The following is a 16,416-nucleotide window of genomic DNA, read 5'->3' as shown; positions in this document are numbered from 1 at the left end:
ATACAAGAGGCTGTAACAGGATGTTTCCTCACACAGATGTATCCTCATCTTGCAGCTCAGATGACCATGCCACTGCCCTCCGTCCTGTCTCACCCTGCTGTCATGCTTCAGTGACTGTTGATCACATGCATGGCTATTCTTTGCTCACTCTGCAACATTTTTGTCTATACATTGAACCTTAAAATAGCACCCCCCCCCAATACACTGTTGCCAATTAAGTGAGAATAAAATTTTTGTACTTCTTCGCATGAAATGATTGTGACGATGGGATTTATTCTTGATAGATAAAATGTAACTGGGACTTAGTATGTAATCACTGCACCTGGTCAAAGTCGATTAGTGATAAATACGAGTAAAAAGAGGAATGTGTCTAAAACAAAATTATGCCAATTTTATGGTTAACAGTATATCAATTAAGCATTAGATAGATAGATAGATCGATAGATAGATAGATAGATAGATAGATAGATAGATAGATAGATAGATAGATAGATAGATAGATATATAGATATATAGATAATAGATAGATAGATAGATAGATAGATAGATAGATAGATAGATATAGATAGATAGACTCCTGATGAAATCATTGCACCAGAGCAAATGCTTGGTCAGGACTCACATGATGAGTGTGAGATTCTGCTGGTGTGTGAAATCCTCAGGACTTAGCGTAAGTGCTGTGTGTCAGCAGAATCCAAAGCCTTGTTTCAACTGGAGCTTTGGTTAAAGGTATCACATTCCAAACCTCAAAGAAAAGCCAGCTTTAGCTCTGACTGCGTTATATATTTGTACGTCTACAGCCGTTTCTCTCTAGGTTGTTGATGGTGTAACATGCGCTCACCTCTGGGTACTTCTTGTGTTTAAGGTAGTTGTTGATGGAGGGGTGGAAGTACTTGGCGTAGCCCTCGTTTAGACTATAGATTTTTCCTTTGGGTTGATCTTCACGTTCCTCTCGGTCAGGATAAATTCACCAATAGCCTGAGGACCAAGAACGCACTTATTAGATGTAATAATCCGCAACACAACACAAATTACTTGATGGACCCTCAATTTCTAAATGATGCACTAAAGATAAAGTCCCTACAGCTGATGGTGTAAGGTGAAATCTGAGTGACAGTTAAAATGGCTAATTATTAAAAGAAAGTTTTAACTGAATACAACATTTCTTGCAGTTTATGGTATAAGAATCCCATAAAGGAATTGTGAAGTAAAGAAGAAACACAGTTAAAGGAAACAGCCAAATATACTTTTTACAGCAATCCATTACGACATCACTCGAGGTAAGTAACTGCAAATGTTTCAGGAGAGTCAGGAAAATAAGGTGCAACATTTCTCTTCTTTGTCGTTCCCTTAGTTCACTGCAAAACAAAGTGTTATGAATGTATACTGAACCTTTAAATCCTGTTGTGACTAAAGCTGCTTTCCACAGCCTAATTCCTCTGAGAAAATGGAGTACTATATTGGAGGACATGTCCTCTGCATGTTCCTCTGTTTAGGCCTTTTCCACCAACAGTAGTTCTGCTTCTTGAACTGGTTCTGTTCAGGAGTCTTGGATTCCTGGTGCCTCCACTTTTTGACAACTTTAATCTTTAGTCTCCTGTGTTCTTTATTTCCTTTTGCTTTTTTCTTCATGTTTTTTAGTGTGTTTATTGTTTCTTCTGCCACTACTGTTTTTTTTTTATGCAACTTTCCATCTTTTCACCACCAAAAACCTGTGTTTAGTGTTTCGTCAGCAGTTATTGCACATTATTTCTTCCACGGCTTTCTGACACTTGGTCACTGTGGTACTCATTCCATTATCTTCCTGTAGAAACTAATAATTTTTGGCTCCAGCTAAAAACCAGAATTTCAGACTAATTACCTCTGACAAGTGTAATGATGGAGGTTATGTTTTCATCAGGGTTTATCGGTCTGTTTGTCTGTTTGTCTGTTAGCAAGATAACTCAAAAAGTTATTTTGAGTTATCGGATTTTGATGAAATTTTGCTTTTCTAGTTTATTATGTTTGGTTGAAATGCTCAACAGTTCAAATGAACGAGAACATCACCAGTTCCATGTTGGTAGCAAAGGCCAACCTGAATTAATCTGAATTGGGACTATAAGGTGATAAATGTGTATATGTGAAATGTAAAAAGGCTCTACAGAAAGAATACAAAAACACAAAACAAGCAAAACAAATAGGTGAGGTCAAATTCTCTGAGTTGCACAAAGGTATGTTGGAACATTTTGTATTTCCAAATAAAGAAGGTTTTTATGTGTGTTTACGGCTCTGTATTGCAGGGTGATGATTGACAGGAACATAATGTTTTCTAAAATAAAGCAAAACCCTACAACAGTGAAGGAATAAAGACATTAAATTTTAGAGAGGCAGAAGGACAGTGACCAGAGCTCAGATCAGTGACAGATACATTTAAACTTCATATTGCTGAATTCATGTTAATGAGGTGAAATACTCACTGGGTCCAGCATAAAGAAGTTGAGTCCTGTGCCGGTGCTGAGGGCGACCAGAGTGGCGCTGCCGTACAGCGCATAACCTGCACACACGATGTTGTTGCCCTGTTGTAGAGCATCTTTTTCTGTAGGCTCACCTTCTGATTCCTGGAAGAAACAGAGGAGGTAAAATAAACCCAGGTAGAGCAGAGTGGCTGGAATGTGGCTCTACAAACAGCAAACACTTCATTCAATGAAACAGAACTGTTCTGTATTAACAACTAAAATCTAAGCCAAAGCTGAACATTCAGTGGAGTGAACACATTTATTTTGACGAGATATTAAAATAGAAAGTTCATAATGGACTGTAAAACTACACAAAGAGAATGCTTAAGTCTTAGTGTTGTTATATTGAAGATAGATATATATAATATATATATATATATATATATATATATATATAATATATATATATATATATTCTTAAACAATGAAATACAATCTTCCTTCTCTGCTGGAGTAGAATGTAAACTTTTGTTTTAGTCTGTTACAGGTTAAATCTAGCTTAATATTAGATCAGATATAATTATAATACCTGAGATTGATTGTCCTTAAATGTTTTTAAAAACCCATTTCCCAAAAAGAAGCCTTTAGTTATTTTCTGAATTCCCTTTCTGATGTGTGAAACTGCCTTACAGTGTATGCAAGTGTCCTGAAAAGAAACACGCCACACAGATTCATAAGCAGAACAGCAGCGCCCTCCTCTGTATGACAATCTGACTTCACCTATAGTTACAGGACAGTTGTTCTCTAAAGATAATCAGTAATTTCTAAACAACATGTGGAAACCTCCAAACCACTGGGCATTACAAAGTATTTGAATTCCTCATTCAGTGACACTGTTGTACACATTTTGGTGCATTTGTGTAAAGGATTAGACATGATTAAGTACAATTTCCGTTTGAACACAAAAAAATCCTGTTGTCTCTCAGTTTTCCACATGTACGAATTTGTGGAACATTGTGGAAGCTATCACTTGTACAATCGTCCATTTACTTCTCATAAAAGCAAAAAGAAAGTCAGGCCTAGTTAGTGTTCACTGTTACATGAACTATGTAACAAATGATTTTAACCCAAAATGAAGGCTATGGATTGAGTGCTTTCTATTTTACCTTGTGCTTATCTTTTACCTTTTCTTTTTTAGGCCCGCATTCTTGTTTTACTAAGGTTCTAATGACCACAAGTACATTTCCTTGTCGAGAACTAGAATATCCAGGAAATATGTAATGAGCAGTGAAAACAAATAATCCAGAAGAAAAATAGTGAATATCACAGATGCTGTGCTGAATCATCTGAACAGAGGAAAAATATAAAAGATACTGCAAATCTGTAGAAGAGCTGGAAGGTCTAAAGGAACCTTGGTGTAATAAACCACAAGATTATTGAGCAAACTTCAACACAGTCAAACCAGTGAAACATGTACCAGGTGCACACGGAGGTCAGACCCTGTAGAACACATTCACTTCTACTTCTGGTGTTGGTAATACTGAGCACATGTATTTCTTCTTGCATTGCTTGTTGTAGCTTCAGAAAGAGACTGAGGATCAAGGATCTGTGCTGACTTTGTGCAGTATCCTAAATGTTTTACCTGACACAAAAACTCAGAGAAGACATCGCATTAGCCTGAAGACACTGCCTGTTTTGTAGTCTGTTTTGTCAAAAGCAATGAGAGGTGTCAAAAACTGGAACAGTACTGAAAATACAAATACAGTAACAAGTAAATGTGACTGTAGTGTGTACTGTTAAACCTCGCCCTGCTGAAATCTACACCTGAATAGTATTCAGTCTGAATCATGATAACATTCAGTTAGATAGACACAAATAACAGAGGAGTACAGGAAACATTCAGTGTCAGTGTGTAACAAAAGGACAAAGATGGAATGTCGACATGAGGAACATTTCTGAGATCCACAGCCTTACCAGTAAAACACTGAAACTTATCTCAAATCATATCTCTTTTTTTTCTTCCATGACTATGATTTTAAATATTCTGCCTCTAAATTTCTAAAATATTCTTATGCTCTGACTAAATAATAATTTTCTACCACAACTAACCATCTCCTTTCATCACATCTCACTGAGGAAGAAAATCTTTCATCAAACTTTTAGTAAATATTGATGTTTCCAAACTATATGGACAAAAATATTGGGACACATCATGTCTACAGCAGTGAGATGTCCTGTTAATGATGATTTGACATATAACATCAATGTTAGTAATATTTATTCCAATATCTATATTATAAAAGGGAAGTGGACTCTGTGTGTCTCAGGCATCACACAAAATCCATACAGAGCAGAGTGCTGCAGGTTGGCATACTTATGTCATTTTGGTCAAGGAAGAACTAGTGAAAATGGTAAGTTGATAGGACCAATATTTTGAGAGATATTAGTAATTTTGGAATACAATGGCCTTACAATCACAGAAGTGGGTTACCTAGCAACAGATAAACAATAGGGCCACATTGCACATGCCAGCTGAGAGATTATTCAACTGAAAATGCCAGTGGAATTTACCAAGAAAGTAAAGAAAGTAAAGGAATGAACTGTATCAGAGGATCTAGAACTAGTGGTTTCCCACAGGTCGACACGCTAGTAAAACTATATTATGACATTTGTCATTATTGTTTTGTATCCCAGACCCCTGTTAGAAGAAAACACCTGAATACAACTTGTCCCAATACTTTTGTCCATATAGTGTATGACTTGGGCAGTTATGCTATAAGGCTAACGATATTGAACTCCAATGTTTTCACAATCCTACAGGTCTGTTCATTTGGAGGCCACTGACGATATATATGAGACATTAATAAGTTTGTTTTGAAGCATGAGTTAAATGGTTTCAGTGCAGTAAAACCATTTGCATATGTAAATACCTCAAGATTTTACAGTATTACACAAACACCAGCAGATACTGTCACGTTTTATACCCAGTCGTTGTATAATACAGTAAATCCATGGGTTGTTAACTTCCTGTTTCTGTAGTACGAGTCATGATTATAAGCTCTGAAGAAAATCCACTCCATTCTGACTCCACATCAGTAAATATGTACATGTTCTGATATCAAACACTTCCTTTCAGTGGCTGCATGCTCTGTGAGTGTTTGCACTTACCCGTTTGTAGATGGCAAATATAGTACCAATGGATGCCAGACAATCGATGTTACTGGAGCCGTCCAGGGGATCGAAACACACCACGTACTTTCCCTTGGAATGTTCAACAGAAGAATGAAAAACACAACAAACTGAACTATAACTGGTTAAAAGTGGACTCTGTGACAAACATGCTGTCACAGAAAATCAAATCAATTTATCTTAAAACAAATACAAAATAAACTTCACTGTCTTTTACACATTTAACCTGTTGTCATATTTTTGTTAGTGTCAAACGCTTATCAAATAAGTCAAATTGAGTACTTGTTTTCAACCTGATATTCATTTACTAGTTGCCTTTATCATCAACATTAAATAATTATGCGTCATGTAATACCATGGCAACAGGTGGAGTGTTCAATATGCAATGAGTGGAATGTTTTGACTCCTTAGTTATTGTAAAAGCTTGTTCAGATCCTTCCATTATTTTGAGAGCATAAAGATTAGATTGTGTTTCAATGGAAAAAGGTCATGTGGTCTGAGTCCAGATTGACCCTGTTCCAGAGTGAGGGGTCCCTCAGGGTGAGAAGAGAGGAGGATAAAGTGATTACCCATCATGCCTAGTGCCTACAGTAACAAACCTGTGAGGGCAGTGTTATGGTCTGGGGTTACTTCAGTGGGTCACATTTGGGTTCAGCAACATCCAAAAGATCCCAGAAGTAAACGTTGTGAACTTGCTTAAGCTGAATGAAATGATGTTAGAGTAAATATCTGCTGAAATCAAAGCTATTCACTAAATAAAGCTAAGGCTAAGTATCAGAGTGTGACTTTTTTAGTTCATTTCCCTAATGGGGCGAGCCTAGTGGGGCAGCCATGGCTCAGGAGGTAGAGCGGGTCATCCAATAACCAAAGGGTTAGCGGTTCAAATCCTGCTCTGTCCTAGTCATGTGCCGTTGTGTCCTTGGGCAAGACACTTCACCCACCTTGCCTCCTGTGCCACTCACACTGGTGTTAAATGTTCGGTGGCGGTCAGAGGGGCCGTTTGCCAAGATTGGCAGCCACGCTTCCGTCAGTCTGCCCCAGGGCAGCTGTGACTACAAATGTAGTTTACCTCCACCAGAGGGAGAATGTGAGAGCGAATGAATAATGGATCAATAATGTAAAGCGCTATAGAAATCTAATCCATTAATGTCATGCTTCAGAATGAAGCATCAAATATTTTTGTTAGGGCTAGCAGAAAGACTTCCCATCATTACAGATTCACAGACTTAAAATATCACTTACACAAGCAAGAAAAATATTATTATTAAAGTTAATAGTGCATTTACATATATGTCATAAGTATAACTTTAGATAATCGGTTACATTTTTTTTCTACAATTCATACTGAAATTTTGTGAACAGTTCCATAAAATAGAGTTCTTAAACTAAAAAAAAGAGCCTATTTGAGAAATTATAGGTAAATTTTAATTTTTGACAATAATGTTCACTTTCACTTGATCTGGCCCAATGAAGTATCTCACATTTACGTAAGAGTAGTGTTGTATAAAGTATTCAGTTACATATCACTACTGACAAATACACAATACATTACAACATTGACAACATTCCAGCTTGTTGTTGCTAATGTTCAAGTGGAAACAAGAGGAACTTTTTCAAGTTTTTTTTTTACTCAGTGGTTGAAAATATGCTGACTCTTCAAAACACTTGTTATTTTTTTCTATTGTTGCCCATGAATCTATTGCATTGAATTAAGTTTTGATTCATAGCACAGGTGGTACTGAGTTGTCTACATACCCTCTTGTCTTTGGGTGTGATGATGAGCTCCTTGTTCTCCTCAGACACCATGCAGCATGTGCTGTAGGACGCCTGCAGCATGTTGATCACCAGGTCGTTGGACAGTACGTCCAGCTTCTTCACGTCATCACCGGTCACGTTCACTGCTCCTGCCATGCCCTGCCTACATGTGGGACACAACTTCACTGAACATAATCAGTAAGAACAAGAGACAGGCTGTTGATCCTCAAATACATATTTTGACCTCTGACCCTAACAGGAAAAGCCTGACCTGCTGTGTTCTATCACATGTTTTGCCTTTGTAGTTACTTAAAAAAGCTAGACGACAACGTGGACAGGACTCAGACATTAAGTATCTATCAACTGTCCTTTATTGGTTCAATGTATGGAACTAATTTCCTCCTAAAACAATGTTTTCATCCAACAAATATCCAACAAATACACAACAAATCTACTACATCGTGCTGCAAGTACATGAATATATCAACCATAACATTCTGAGAACTAATGGGAGAAGTGGAATAACATTGATTTTTTCATTACAGTGGTACCTTTCACTGGATGTATTAGGCAGCAAATGAACATTCAGTCCTCAAAGATGACATTTTGGAAGCAGCAAAATGAGCAACACAAGGAACTGTGTGACTTTCCTCAAGGTCTATATTGTAACGGTGATGACTGGGTCAGAGCATCTCCAACTGCAGGTGTTGTTGGGTGTTTCTGATCTGCAGTGGTTAGTACTGACCAAAAATGGACAAAGGAAGGACATTCCAATCACAGTACCATTGGGTGTCTGTGGGAGGTGTTGGACATCTGATCAGTGTATGCATTCTACAAAGACAACAAAATGTCATATGATGTTTGTTACACAGTGTTTGTGTTGATGATTTTCTCACAAATGCCCAAAGTAATTCAACTTTCAGAGCAGCAGGTGGTGCTATGGGTCAAGACTGGATATAGACTAATTCATTAGTACCAATTGGATGTTTTATATTCTATCTGTAACAGTAGGAGCTCTTGCGGATAGTAGCTGATGGTTTCTACCCTTTAAAAACTGACTTTTGTGGTAAACAGTATGCTCAAAGATACAGTTCCCAAATGTTTTTTGTGTTTTTTTTACTCAGATTAATGTTCAACTATACACTTACTAATTCATGAGTTTGCACATGATATTGAATGATTCTGATTTATTTGGGTATTCAATAGTTTTTGATGTTCAGGCCATTGATTATTTGTTTTTTACTATAGTAAAAAAAAAAAAAAAAAAATTAAAAATGCATTTTCAGAGTTGCTGAATGAATCTACTATTGGGGGACCTCAGTGCTTGCAGGTCTGATGCGTCACCAAACCTACACCAGTTTCACCTGTGGAGGTGGAGCAGCTGAACCCGGCCCGCAGAGGCTCAGCGCAGCTATACTGGCTTAACCAGCTAAGGTGGCCCAGAGCAAAGTCGTTTATTTAGAGTGAAGGCTCTTATTGCTTGTTCTGACATGGGGCCAAAGAGGAACCCTGCAACAGAGGAGGAACTGGAGGAAATCAAAAGATCATTAAACTTTATATAATCAAATGGATAGTATATCCAAACAACAAAATACCATTATGGACCTGATGCAAGAAGTGTGAAGGAGCTAAAAATAAAACTAAATGATGAAAAAGACAAAAGATCTCAGCACTAGAGGAGTGACTGGCAGATATGGAACACTCCAGAATAAATGACCTCATAATCAATCACTGGCTTGGATATCAAGGACAGAGGAGGAGCACCATGAGCAAGACACGGAATCAGTCAAGCAACAAGTGGTAGGATTCATGCAAAACAAGGGGATCACCATGAACATACGAGATATAGAGACTTGTCCTCCTGCCACGTAGAGAAAAGTTCAAACCAGCCATAATTATAAGGTTTGCTAATAGAAAGCAGATAAATGTGGTACAAACGAGATGGGAAACTCAGAGGCACAAATGTTTACATCAATGAGCATTTAACAAAAAAAAATGCTGATATTGCACTGATCTAATTTTAGAAATCATGTGCCTCAGAGATTAAATGTGCTAAATGTTATGTATTTTAATAAGATCAATTGGAAAAAAATGATCAAAGTGCTGGTTGCTGATGTTTTGAAGGTATATGAGAAAGTGTTGTTATTATTAGTTTATGTACATTTATCCAATAGATTTATAAATGTTCCACTGATAGAACCTGTAAAGTGAATGAATTGTCATGTGCAGACAATGTTTTGAAGTAGATCTGGTAGATCTGACACTAATATTCCTTTGGAGTTAAACCCATTTTCTTGTTAATTCTCAAATTTCACATTTTGACACAAGACTGGATCTGGGAAACTTCAGCCAACCAGCATTTAGGACTGGATTTTTCTTTATCAACGACTCACACGTGGTAAAATTTCACTACTTTTGTTCTGGAAGCATTTCAACCTCCTCTGTCACACGCCCTCTGATATCAGGCATCAGTTAAACTGATGCGAGATTGATGCTATGTTATGGACTTAATATTCAGTTCAATTGTTCAGGGTGTGTCATGGCCCCTTTAAGAGCCACAGGTGAAGTGTGTCCCATCCATGCAACAGACAACACACACACACACACACACACACACACTCACACACACACACACACACACACACACACACACACCACACACGCACAAAACGGAGTGGCTCCACTACAGGTATGGACTTAAACCAGCATGCTACGTGTTGCTAACCCTTGGTTTATTTGTAACAGCATTGGCATTGTTCATTAAAAACCAGGACATTCTGTGTCCCAGGAGAACTTAGACATTTTCTGGGACAGACTACAAAAAAGAACAATCCCGGTAAAACTGGGATAGGTGACAGCACAAGGACTCATGCATGGATAGAAGTTATAAAACATTTCAAAATGCACCTACATTGTTTTGTAACTCTGTTAAAAAAAGTCTTTGTAGTCATATTTTTGTCATTTTAGTTTTCTTAAAAGTAATGTCTTGTAATGTAATGTGTCTCATCTTGGTCTCATGAACCCAATATCGTGAATCGCCTCGTCTCATGAGGAATGTATTGTCACACCCCCTAGTACTTTATCCTTCCAAACAGGAAGATTCCCCAATTTAATGAAAATTGGAAAGGTTCGACACGTATTCAAGAATGGAGATAGGTACGACATTTCAAATTATAGACCTGTATATTTTGCCTCTGTTTTCCAAGATCCTTGAAAAACTCTTTTCGGCATGTCTTGATAATTTATAGATAAGACTAATCTTATTAATGAAGCACAATACGGGTTTAGAAAAAACATGTCGACAGCTATGGTTCTAACAGAAGTAATCAAGGAAAAAACAAACAATATAGATAAAAAATTACATGTGGGACTCTTCATCTACCTAAAAAAAGCGTTCAATACCATGTACCATCAAATTCTGCTAAAGTTGGAAAAAATGGTATTCGCGGAGTTTCACTAAACTGGTCATATTAAAGTCATATTTGTCTGAAACTCAGCAGTTTGTTCAGCTAGGGGACTGAACATCAGTTTGGAGGCACACTTGTAGTGTGCTCCAATGATCTATTTTAGGGCCAAAATTATTTCTACTTTATATAAATGATTATATTACACCACTACTAAATTGAAATTCATACTTTTTGCTGATGACACAACAATATTAAGCTCTGGTAAGAATCTACAGCTTCTCATGACAGACATTTCAGCTAAAACAATAGTTCGATAAATAAACTGTCAATGAACATAATGAAAACAAAGATTATGTTATTTGGCCAAAGTAAGAACGATACTCAAATACAAACAAAAATCAACAACATAAATGTAGAGAGGGCATATGAGTATAAATTCTCAAGTGTGATTGTCAGTCATAACATAAGCTGGAGACCTCAAATAGTCAGAGTCCGCTCCAAATTGGCAAGAAGTATAGCAGAAAGGACCAGAGCAAGACATCTGCTAGATAATAAAAGTCTATCCATCATCTACTGTTAATCACTAATTCTACCATTCATCAGCTAAAAATTTGCTGACCAAAACAATTTTTCACCCCAAATAAAAATTACATGCCTTATTTGACTGAAATAATTACCATATATTTTTATTATGAAAATCCAACTTAAGCATCACTAAAAAAATACAGTTATGCCGAGATAAAATTAGATTGCCATTTTATTAAGTTATATTTCATTTCAAGGTGACTGCTGCATCATCAATGTAATAAAAAATATTCAAAAGTGCTGCCTTTGACATTGATTGAGTGAACCAAATGTCTGTTTGACAGCTTTAACAGGAACGATTGAGTCTAAATGAAATGAACTTCACAGACCAGAGACTAGAGTCTGGAATGCTATATGAATACTAGGGCGATTTTGGATTGATTTTATTTTAATTTTGTGTTATTGAGTAACAGTGGATAAGATCGCTTTTTCAGGGCAGGACCGCGGGTACCTGACCCAGGTACCGCCACACCGAGGCGCAGACGGGTCCATCTCGCTGGCCCCTAGGGCAGACGGGCGTCTCAATCCATGCGTTTACATGACAACTTTTATTCCTGGTTTAAACTGATTAAAGGTTCGATCCTATTTCAGATGCCCATGTAAACACCTTATTCCAGTGGAAAAAGAAAAGTTCAGATTAAATTTAAACCCAATTAAAGTCACTGGTTTAATCCACTTTTGAATCCAGGCTAAACTATTCCTCGGACATGTAAACCCTTTATTCCATTTGGACTTTATTCCTTCCGTTCTGCACATGCTCGTTGTCTTGTCCTGTCACAATGACGCACACATTCTGCGCTGGTGGAAGAATATGCACTGCAGTCTAGTCTTCCCAAACCGTTCCAGTGGGCTATTCTGATGGGATCTACCAGCCTGGAAAACCCTGAAGGAACAGTTCATCACCTGTTTTTTATTAATTCATTTGTCATGAACTAATGAGTTCCATAAGTGGGCAAATCAGTTTGCACTGCCGTGCACCCATTGCCTTGTTCTCACAGCCCTTCCTTTAGCTTAGTTTAGCCTAGCTTAGCATAATCGCTTCATTCCTATGGTCAGACTAGCCAGGCTTTTATAGGTGATTTGTAGTATTTTATGAGTGATTTTGTGAAATTCAGTTCTCCCTAATCATTCCTTTAGTCCGCTGAGGTCAAAATGATAACAAATTGGGCTCGAATCATGGCGATGTGACTTACTGCACTAATAAAATCTTGGGAAATAAAAACTAATGCAAAGCTAAAACGGTAAAGCAAAGCTAATTTAGTGCATACATCCCTTCAACAAAAAGATTTTCCAACTTCTGTCAACACAACAGTCCCAAGATTGTGTGAGTGCAGAAGTCGCAGATCTAAAGAAATAATTAGGGAGACTCAGATTTCAAAATCACTTACAAAAGACAACAAATCACCTTTAAAAAAACTGGCTTCGTGTGACCATGGAAATGCAGTGACTATGCTAAGCTAAGCTAGCAGAAGGGCTGCGAGAAACGAATAAATGTCTCATGTAAACCTTTATTCGGGTTTAACATTTCCATGTAAACAGAAGAGAAAATACTTAAGTCCCGGATTAATTTCTTCTGGAAAAATAAATCGGATTTAAAAAACATCATGTAACCGTACCCAATGTCGCTCGCGCAGGACGGTCACATAGGAGGAGTGAGGAAAACTCCTCCGGGAGGTCCTCCCGGCCTCAAACTCAAACCCGCACTCAGTGCAAAGGAACTGGCTGCCTAGTTTGGGGAGGCTCTCCGAGGTGGGTCGCTGAAGCCGTTCTCACATACAATTCAAAATTTTCCATCGGCCACTGATGGGTGTGTGTGTTTGTTTTACAAGCCAAACAAATTTTTTACCTGCCATTGGCGCTTGGCGGATGTTAATTTTACGCCCTGTCTCCAATATTACAATATTAAAGATGATTTATAAAGTCAAAAATAATACTGTTCCACATACCATTCAAGATTTCTTTAAATTAAGAGAGAGTATAATAATTTCATAGGACTTTAAGTTTATGAATGTACTAAAGTGAGGACAAATGTGAACTCTGGATTTGGGTTGTGGGTGTGAACTTATGGGATGGACTTGATGATGAACTGAAGTTGTTCGCTTCTCTGAAAAAGTTTTTAAAAATGCCTTAAGTATAAAATCATTCCGGAATATTTAGTCGAAATGATAGATATGCTTTTGTTGGCCATGGCTCAGGAGGTAGAGCGGGTCATCCAATAACCGAAAGGTTGGTGATTCAAATCCCGCTCTGTCCTAGTCATGTACTGTTGTGTCCTTGGTAAGACACTTCACTCTCCTTGTCTCCAGTGCTGCTACTCACACTGGTGTATGAATGCACATGAATGTTCAGTGGTGATTGGATGGGCCATAGGGGTGAATTGGTAGCCACACTTCCATCAGCCTGCCCCAGGGCAGCTGTGGATACAGATGTAGTTTACCACCACCAGACTGTGATTGTCAGAGTTATTATATATATATATATATATATAATATATATCTATAAATATATATATATATATATATATATATATCCAAGAGTTATTTCAGCAATTGTCACAATCTTTATAGAGAGTAGTAGAGAGCAAAGAAGAAAGATGTTTTGTTTCCTGTTTTGTGATTGTATTTTGAGCTAGGAGAGAACAGGAAGTAGAAAGGTTCTATGCAAGCACTTGGTCTTGGTGGCGGTGATGCCACCTAGCCATCTGGTGTGCATACTATATCGAAATTGGAAATTTCACACACTGCATGCAGATTTTCTCCCCAAAACGCACGTCTAAATGCAGAATTAAAAGTGAGAACACAATGCCACTTTTGTGTTTTCGGTTCAGATAGTTACCTTCTAAACGTAGCCTAAGATGGTGAGTTAAGGGAAATGCTGCCATACTCAACTTGAACCAACTGTCACAGTCTGAGACACTCATTCACTGTTCAGCTTGTGAACACCAGTTACCCTCATTTAGCATCGAACAATGTTCCCTTGTGTTTAGTTACATAATTTCAATGTGCATCAACTTTTCTGAACAATGAGGTTGTCATAATGATTGAAGATGGTGTCAATGCTTCTTCATACAGAATAACTGAAATGTAGGGGACTACCACGTGACCTGGTGCTTTACAACTTTTTCTGGCCACCTACAAAGTACATTGGACCAAACATCCCACCAGATCAACACAAGCAGATGACAACTTTAAGACATAAATGTTCACTATGTAATCTTCAGTGGTGTATGGTGGATGCAGATTGCAGCCACATTAATACCTCTTCCCTCATCCTCCCTTACAGTGGCCACAAAGTCCTTGAAAGCCCACCTTAGAAACGGTGTTCTGTTTTTTTTTTTGTTTTTTTTTTCCTGGTCTGATTTCTAACCTGAGAACAGCTTATAAAGTGCTGCCATTCTAGAGTAGTAGCACAGATGTAAAGACATTTTGCATTTAAAAACAAAAAAAGAAAAAAGCAAAACTCGTTATCCACTCAAACATAGTTGATGACAGTAATGGTTCCTCCCTGGATGCCACCTGCCATAAAATTCCAAAAAGAAGTGGAGGAAATCTGCTCTAAGCAAATGTAGAAACATAGTGGTACAGCACGGTGGACTCCTGGGAGGTGACCTGCCCCCCCCTGCCAATATCAACAGCTCATTCTAAGGCCAGGTCCACACTAAAACAGTTTGTGTGTTTTAAAACACAGTGTCCACACCACTATGACATTTTAATCTCCTAAAACCAGTGACTTCCGGAAATGCTGCACACCCTGTTTTAGTCTGGAAAATCTGAGGTCATATTAAAATCGCACTGTCTAAAAAAACTGAAACTTTTAGAAACAATCACACAGACAGTCAGATCCCCCGTGTTGGTATGGAATTAGAATATATCTGAACCACAGTTAGGGACAGAGATAGCCATTTTATTTGCATCAGTGTGGGTAATATGACAGTAATGAAAGCACAATGATTCTTGTTCTCAGGATCGTGTGCACAATCTTACACATTCAAGCATCCACTCTAATCCAGTCATGAATTCCTACAAGCACTGCTGCAAACCTTGGCCTTGGCCCTCTCCATGGGGACATGCAAGCACAAGAGCCTTATACATAAATATTTCCATTTCTACAGTGGATGGACAAAGCACCAACCCATACAGTCCATGTATCAGTACTTACAGGTGGGCCAGGCCTGCCTTGCGTACAGCTGAAGAAATGGCCTTTATGGCAGTCAACATGGCGTTAATGAGCTGGGTCAGCTCACCAGTTGCCCCCTTAGCCTGTCGGCCTGTCTCAATTACGAATCGAGTTAGGGTCCATACATCTGTGTCAAATGCAGACTGGTCCGACATGTTGGCTGGTGCGGCTGCTCCTCGTCCTGGTCCCTCCTGTTGCACAGTAGTAAGCCGTGTGTTCACTGTGTGAAGGGGGGATTGTAAGTGAGCGATCTCATTACTAGCCAAGTCCTTGTCATTCTCTGAGCCATGAAGGGAAGCCAGGGGATCTATTTGTGTGTGCAGCCATTTGGAAGTGTATGCCTGTGTATGTGTGTGTGTGTGTGTGTGTGTGTGTGCAGAGATGAGTGAAGGTTTCAAGTGTCAGCTGTGGTGAATAGCACAGACTGCAGGCAAACACTTACCAGTTCTTTTATGCTTTAAGGCACAGAAGTTGCAACATATTGAACAAGTGGAACCAAAGACTTGGGCAATATGAGAGCTCTTGGTGAAAACTGTCACATTCATTGTGTATTAACTTGAGAAAAGTCTTGAATGTCTTATTTGGGTTCATGTACCGAACAATGAAGCTTAGTCTTCTAAAGGATAAGCAGTGGTTAACTGTAAGACACATGGTAGATACTCACATTTACCCTCTGTGATCTCTTTTTTCAAGGGACTTTATGTGACTTCAGACATACTCAAACCAACAGCTGTCCTTTAGTTTGAAGGGATTGGTGTGTGACCTGTCTATGCTGTAGCAAATGACTAGTTATACAATAAAGATATAAGTGAATGATATAAGACTTTATTATAGAAGTAGGAGCAGTAGATTTTCAGTTGCCAGGTTCT

The 16,416-nt window shown here is 38.2% G+C and overlaps 1 pseudogene; it reads right to left on the bottom strand.

Annotated features, from left to right (window-relative positions):
- Window positions 1-778: 778 nt before the first annotated feature.
- Window positions 779-15,825, bottom strand: LOC115426253 (fructose-1,6-bisphosphatase isozyme 2-like; annotated as a pseudogene).
- Between the last annotated feature and the right edge of the window lie 591 nt (window positions 15,826-16,416).

Source organism: Sphaeramia orbicularis, chromosome 9 (genome assembly GCF_902148855.1).
Source record: "Sphaeramia orbicularis chromosome 9, fSphaOr1.1, whole genome shotgun sequence".
Taxonomy (NCBI): Eukaryota; Metazoa; Chordata; class Actinopteri; order Kurtiformes; family Apogonidae; genus Sphaeramia; species Sphaeramia orbicularis.
The sequence above is the reverse complement of the archived record's forward strand: the minus strand, read 5'-3'. Positions and strand labels throughout refer to the sequence as shown.